This window comes from Ahaetulla prasina, chromosome 2 (assembly GCF_028640845.1).
Source record: "Ahaetulla prasina isolate Xishuangbanna chromosome 2, ASM2864084v1, whole genome shotgun sequence".
Taxonomy (NCBI): Eukaryota; Metazoa; Chordata; class Lepidosauria; order Squamata; family Colubridae; genus Ahaetulla; species Ahaetulla prasina.
In genome coordinates this window covers 207,237,760-207,245,324 of record NC_080540.1, presented here as the reverse complement: position 1 = coordinate 207,245,324, position 7,565 = coordinate 207,237,760, and the positions used below count along the sequence as shown (strand labels likewise).

Here is a 7,565-nt window from a genome sequence, read left to right as displayed (position 1 = left end):
GCATAGTATACTCTCTAGAAGGTTTACTAGTGGAAAAGACTAATGTTTAATTTATACTTTCTTGTAAATTAAGCCTGCTATGCCTTATACTAAAATGTATAATATATTTCTGGCTTCAATTTTCCAAAATCATAAAGTGTACATTTTCATGACTTCAAATTATTTGAGGGACCTCATCTTCACAATTATTTCCACCCAAACCATCAAATCCAGAAGAAGAGATGTGCTCCAGGTCAAGTTTGCAAAGGAATTGTGTTTGGTGGGACCAAGAAGATGGACCTCTTGTGGCATGGCACCCACCCTGTGGAACATCATCCCCCCTGGAGGTGAAACTGCATCCATTCCTGCCATCCTTCTGGAATTCTCTTAAAGCAGAGGTCTTCAAACTTGGCAGCTTGTGGACTTCAATTCTTAGAATTCTCCAGCTAGCTATGCTATGCTCCAGCTATGCTGGCTGGAGAATTCTGGGAGTTGAAGTCCACAAGTCTTAAAGCTGCCAAGTTTGAAGACCTCTGTCTTAAAGCCTAGTTCTGTCAACAGGTTGATAATCTCACATAAATCAAATTTAATGAGATGTCTACATTGTGTTTAACATCTATGCACTCCCTACTCTTTTTAGTTTTTTTTTAAAATAACAACACTATTTATATTTTAATTTTAGACTATTTTTATAATGATTGGGGTTTTCATGATTTTATTGTACACTGCCCAGAGTCAATTTTCTGTGAAGTGGGCAACATATAAATATGATCAATCAATCATTTCTTTCTCTGAAGAAGCGAGTAGTGAAGCTAGTGAAATATTGGCAGGTATATTAATGGTCTTACATGGCATAACTCAGAAGTCACTTCATCAATATTTCCTAAACTGTATTTCACTCAGTATGCTGCATAGTAACGAAGCGGACTTTGGAGAGAAGAAGTGAAATTTTGCTTTCATTTCTGTGTTTCTTAAGGCTGGTTAAAAGAGTTTGGGGATTGGAAGAAGAGCTGGCAAAAAAAGTAGGGATGAAGCAACAAAGCATTCCTATATCAAAACTACAGATTGCAAATAAATTCTGTTTGGTTTGAATTAAACCAAATTGGTTTCTCACACTTTCTCAACATTCTCCTGGCTAAGTTAGGTTCTTCCAAATTTTAACTCAATAAAAAGTAAGCCCGAATTTCTATTTCCCCAAAGGAGAATGCACACATGCTCATATATAGTTATTAAAAATGAGGAGATCTCAAATGTACATTAACATCAAACTGTGCCTATAGTCCGAGAAACCAAGTGGCTTAACAGACCCATCATTTTAATGTTTCCAGTTGCAACGTAGATTTTGTATAGATTTTTTTCCTCCTCCCCAAAAAAGCTCATTTGGGTGATGGTTTTAGCTAAAGTAATATTTTGAAGTAATGCAAGCCATATGGATCTGTAACTTCCATCAGTAAAAATAGCCAGGATGGGACATGTGGTCAAAAAGTAAGTGGGGGATGGGGGACACGGGGGAGAGAATCACAGTTGGGTTTGTTTTTTTGTTTTTAAGAAAAGGGCTTTAAGAAATTTCGAGCTTGGAAAAAATAAAATTAGATAGAAGTTACATCTTGCTATTACAAAGAGGCATTTTGGAGACAGTCAAGAGGCAGGAAATTCAAGACCTAACTGCATTTTTCCCATTATAAAATTGAGTGATGAGATAGCATCACGTAGTTTCTAAAGAGTGCTTCAAAAAAGCTTCATTCGGACCACTGATCAACCTTCGCAAATCGTGTCAGGAAGCTGTTTCAAAGCCGTGAATTGAATAAGTGCCCAAGTGCTTTACAGAATTCACTGTTTTTGCTTCTTTCCACTTACAGACAATGAGTCCGGGTTAGATGTGATTTTCACTTAGATGCTATTCACACTTTCAGAGTTGTAGCTCTGCTGTTCATTAAAGCAGCCTTTTTTCAAACTTTTGCTCAAACCTGAAAAACATAAGATATATTGCTATATTAACTTAGTTATGTCATGACCCCGTCGAAGTTGTGTCATGGCCCCATCGGAGCCTGGGTCTGAGGAGGAGAAGGAAATGGAGCCCGGACCAACAGAGTAGGAGGGCGCAGTCCCTATGGACCATGAGGAATGACCTGGGGATCAGTGGTGGGTTTCTACTGGTTCGCCCTGGTTTGGACAAACTAGTAGTGGCAGTGTCGGGAGGCTCCGCCCACCCACCCAGACATCATCACAGATGCTCTGCGCATGCGTAGAAGGTTCTGTACATGCACAGAAGTGCCATGCACAAGCAAAGCGAGCGTGCACGTGTGGTCACAGTTCCCAGCAGTGTGGGTTCCACTACTGCTGGGGATGAGGACAAGTCAGTCCTGGGTCCCTTGTGCTTTGGAAGAGTAGGGAGAGAGGGAGAGAGGGCACAGGCTGATCAAGGAAGGGAGGAGGAGATGAAAAAGGCAGGCAGAAGAACAGAGGAGGAGCAGAGCTATTTGCACAGTGCTGGGCTGTTGTGCTCGCCTCCCTTTATCCTTGCTACCTCTACTTGAAAAAAGCCAGAGGTAAAGGATATTTCAAAAATGTATGGTGGTAATATCCTTCATGTGGTATTGAAAAGAAACATTGGAGTAACTTCATCGAACTATCAGCTTTTAGTCTACCATGCCAAATTTCCAAAACAATGGCAGTAAAAGAAAACAGAATGTAGCTGTGCAAGACTTGAGTTGGATTCAGTTTAGTCTTTGAATCCAATCCACTCTCTGAATTGGATTAAAAAAATATGGAATGAACCAGATGGCCCACAAAGTGATTCCATAATTGCAAGGGCTTTTTTACATGGAACTGCCACCCCACTGCATTGATTTTCTTAGATGGCATTGAAAAATGAATTCCAGTTATCAAACTGAATTGACTTGATTTCCTAAATACAATCAGATCCTCAAAGCAGACTGAACTGACGTTCTAGAGCAGCAGATTACATACCCCTAGAATCTGAAAGCACTAAATAACAGAAATTTCAATGTGTTTTTAGATGTTGGCTGAAAATCAGAAGGAAATATGAATCCATCCCACTACAGCTGTCATCTTACTATTATGTTAGTTCAGGGGTCAGCAACCCACGGCTACAGAGCCGCATGTGGCTCTTTCATCCCTCTGCTGCAGCTCCCTGTTGCCACCACAATTTTGAGAGGAGCTTCCGGTTATGGGGAGGAAAAGCACAGCGCACCAGGAAGAGACTCTATGGCAAGGAGCGGGTTTTCATAATTGACAGGGCTTTCAGTTAGGACAGATAGAAGAAAAAGGATGCCACGCTAGGAGGAGACTCTATGGTGGGGGAAACTGGACTTCCAGTCGGCTCCAGAATTGAAGGTGGGGGGGCTTCCTGTTAGGACCTTTGTGGCTCTTTGAGTGCTTAAGGTTGCCAAGCCCTGTGTTAGTCCATCAATCATTTTAAGTATATATCAATTAATCTCCGTGTTTATCAATAGCACAGTATTTATTTTTGCCCCCAAAATCTTTTGCTGCATTAGATGTAAAATTGGATTTTGCTCCACCCATGCCACATTAAAAACAACAACCAATAAATTATTATTTGATTACTCACTACGGGAACTATCTTCTAACTTGCCTACAATAGCAATAGCAATATCACTTAGACTTACAGTAGATACCACTTCACAGTGCTTTACAGTCCTCTCTAAAAGGTTTACAGAGTTAGCATATTGCTCTCCCCACCCCCACCAAAACAAATCTGGGTCCTCATTTTACTGACCTCGGAAGGATGGAAGTTTGAATCAACCTTAGCCTGTAAGAAGTGAACTACTGACAGTTGGCAGAATTAGCCTGTAATACTGCATTCTAACCACTGTGCCATCAAAGCTCATTTAGCATAGCTTGAAAGATTGGAGCACAAACCATGTGGAACATGTAGCTCTGCCTTCTCATGCTCCTGCATTGCTTTTTTTCCTTCCATCATGTTGTGCTTGAGAGACTTGCTTTCTTTTGAATGATAAGCCTTATAAGTATTATTAGATGCTTGGGGAGAAACGAAGAAGAATGTTTTCATTATATTCATTCCAGATCTAAATTATTATGATTTATGGAATCCTCAATTATAAACTGAGACACAACAAGGTTGCACTCAAATGCCATTGTTCTCCTTCTTAAGATACAAGGGGCACTATTAAACAGTGATGGTAGAGGCATCTGGAGGCAAGTCGTTCCACTGATAAATTGATCTAACTGTCAGGAAATTTCTCCTTAGTTCTAGGTTGATTCTCTCCTTGATTAGTTTCCATCCATTACTTCTTGTTCTGCTTTCAGGTTCTTTGGAGAATAGGTTGACCCCCCTCTTCTTTATGTTAGTCCCTCAAATATTGGAACAGTGCTATCGTATCTCCCATAATCCTTCTTTCCATTAAACTACACATACTCATGTCTAAGATAAATCTGTCAAATGTTGGAAATGTAACCAAACATCAGGTTCATATTATCACATGTGGTGGATGTGTCCCAAAGCAAAAAAATATTGGAAGAAAATTTGCATGTGGCTAGAAGCTATGATAAAACAACACATAGACTTGAAATCTGAGCTATTCCTGCTGGAAAAGTACAATCAGGGTAACACATATTTAACTTTACATATTTTAACAGCAGCTAAGATTGTATACGCACAATGTTGGAAAAATCAACAACCCCCCCCCCAGATGAGAATATAATCAAATAAATAATGGAATGTGCAGAAATGGATAGGTTAATGCTAAAAATTAAAGAAAAAGAAGGTTCTGAATATTTTATGACATGGGAACTTTTTTTACAAATAGTCAATAGTTACAGAGTTCAGATGGATGGGTTTATATGGAAATATGGATTATATCAGTGGTGAAATCTGAACCAGTTTACTACCGTTCGCTGGATGAACATGAGCACCAAGCCCCAAATGCGAGGTGCGGATACAGTGCACACCAAAAGGAGGCATAGGGTAAGTAGAACAGCGCGCGGGGTGTGTGTGATCAACTGTGGGAAGCGATCTTTTTTAAAAAACTTTTAAAAGCATTTTTTTACAACCTATTCAGCCGAATAGGTTGTAAAAAAATGCTTTTAAAAGTTTTTTAAATAGGCTCTGACAATCAGGCGGTTCAGCTATGAGAGTCAGAGCCTCTTTTTTTACCTTTTAAAAGCATTTTTTAAAAGAAGCCGCAATCAGGCGACTGGGCGATTGGGTGGACATGGGCAGGGGGGGAGGGGCAGGGATTTTTGCTACCGGTTCTCTGAACCACCCGTCACCATCGCTACCGGATCGGCCGATCCAGTCCGAACCAGGAGCATTTCATCCCTGGATGAAAGAAAGAAAGAAAGAAAGAAAGAAAGAAAGAAAAAAAGAAAGAAAGAAAGAAAGAAAGAAAGAAAGAAAGAAAGAAAGATTAGTAAACATTTTGATGCTTATATAATTGATGTTCATATGGAAGATAGTATAGTTTATAACAATGATTGATAATATCTACTATATATTTGTATGTTGATAGGATCACAATGATTACGGGGATGTTTAAATTTTAACACTTTTGTTACTTAGAAAACATACTGTTCAATTTTAGAAATGGAATTTGTGATATAAAAACAATAGAAAACAATGAAACGTGGGGGGGGGGAGAAACTACATATACCCAATTGCTGCAATTGTTCTTTATATGTTTTAGCCTCCAGTCCCCCAATCGTCTTTGTTGCTCTTCTCTGCACTCTTTCTAGAGATGAAGCAGCTGAGAATTCAGCTGCTCTGTGCTCAAGTTTCCTTCCCAGGTTTACTGAAGAAATTAATTTCATCTGGCAACAGAAATACTTTCATTCATTCAACCTTTCTTTTTCAGCCTAGCTCATGAATGTTGTCGATTAGACTACGTGAGTTAAAAGAGTATCCAGTGTTAAAGATTTCTCAGAAATGTTTGTCTCCAATTAAAATTCTCCAATGAGGTTATTTGTAAATGAAAGGAAATACTCAGAACAAAAGCCTACCACATCAAGAATGGCCATCTGGCAACATGCAGATATAGACCTGGCAAAGAAACAAACATATAGCCAAAGGGGCTGAAATAAAAAATGTTCTCCTTGCATTGGGTAGAGGATTCTCCTGCCTTTTTTGCAACTGGCTCAATTTGATAAGAAAGAATTTCCTTTAGAAATTCTTGCAACTGAAAGGAGAATTGCAGAGGAACTCCTAGAAACTTCTCAAGAATGTGGCATTCTTACATTTATTTGGTTACCAAGAGAAGTGCCAGAATGTTCTGCCATTGATGTTTCCAGTGACCTGCACCTCTTTGACTTCCAAATTCCATTAAATCCCAAGGAAGAACTTTCTGAGGAAACTTGTCCTGTTGGCCAATGACTGTAAGTTGGAGCATCGGCCTTAAAATATCATTGTTATTTTCTTCAGAGATATCCCAGAAATAAAGCAGATTTCTGAAGGAGTGAATTTCTGCACTTGGCAGACAATTGGACAAGTTGATCTCCACATTCTGTTCCAAACCCTTAGATTCAGTTTTGAGGAAGGGTCTAGTCAGTTTCTCCATCAGCAAATCTGGTGAAGAACTTAAAAAGGTTGTTAGTGCCTATCTGTACTTTTTCCACAGAAATCTGTGCTTTTTCAACCTTCAGATTTTTGCCATTATCATCCTCTGATCCTGCCTGACACACAGACACTTGATAATTGATTTTTTTTCCTGTTAGAATCCCTCTATCTCTTATGGACATAGTGTATATTGGTTTTTTCCCTCCCCAAGTGTAAAAGGAATGTTTTATATTTTTCTTACAGAGAAGCATTTCCTACAATACTGTTACCCAAATTTCTGCCTTCTAAACAGGGCATCCGTGAGTATATGTTTGTGTGTTGGTGTGCGTGTGTCTTTATCTGTCTATGCCTGTGGGGGGGAGGGGAAATCCAGATAATAGTTAGGTAAAGGTAAAGGTTCCCCTTGCACATATGTGCCAGTTGTTCCCAACTCTAGGGGGTGGTGCTCATTTCCATTTCAAAGCCGAAAAGCCAGCGCTGTCCGAAGAGGTCTCCATGGTCATGTGGCCAGCATGACTAAATGCCAAAGGCGCACAGAACGTTGTTACCTTCCCACCAAAGGTGGTCCCTATTTTTCTACTTGCATTTTTTACGTGCTTTTGAACTGCTAGGTTGGCAGAAGCTGGGACAAGTAACGGGAGCTCACCCTGTTACGTGGCACTAGGGATTCAAACCGCTGAACTGCCGACCTTTTGATCGACAAGCACAGGATCTTAGCCACCTCGTCCCTATAGATAGTAATTACAACCAGGCAATCAAGGCCACACTGCTTTTTAAAGTATGTCATATGTGTTATGTTCTGGGTGAAGAATGGAGATGAGGCCAGAGTGATTTCTAACAGCTCTTTATTCAATGTTGCCTATAAGGCAACTGTTGCTCCCTGGCTGACACAGCTCCTTTTATAGAGAAGCTGATCAGCCCACATCCAATCAGGAGAAAGTATTTTCTCATTCAAACAGAGGACCAGACTGAGAACTTCAACTGACAACTACATAAAATACATAACAATATGGATCACACGCTTGTAAAAATA

The 7,565-nt window shown here is 39.8% G+C and overlaps 1 long non-coding RNA gene across 1 annotated transcript in view; it reads right to left on the bottom strand.

Annotated features, from left to right (window-relative positions):
* Positions 1-589: 589 nt before the first annotated feature.
* Positions 590-7,565, bottom strand: part of LOC131191109 (uncharacterized) — a 58,385-nt gene continuing 51,409 nt past the window's right edge. The window contains exon 3 of the long non-coding RNA XR_009153420.1: positions 590-1,946. This is a non-coding gene — a long non-coding RNA (uncharacterized LOC131191109). The remainder of the gene's footprint in view (positions 1,947-7,565) is intronic.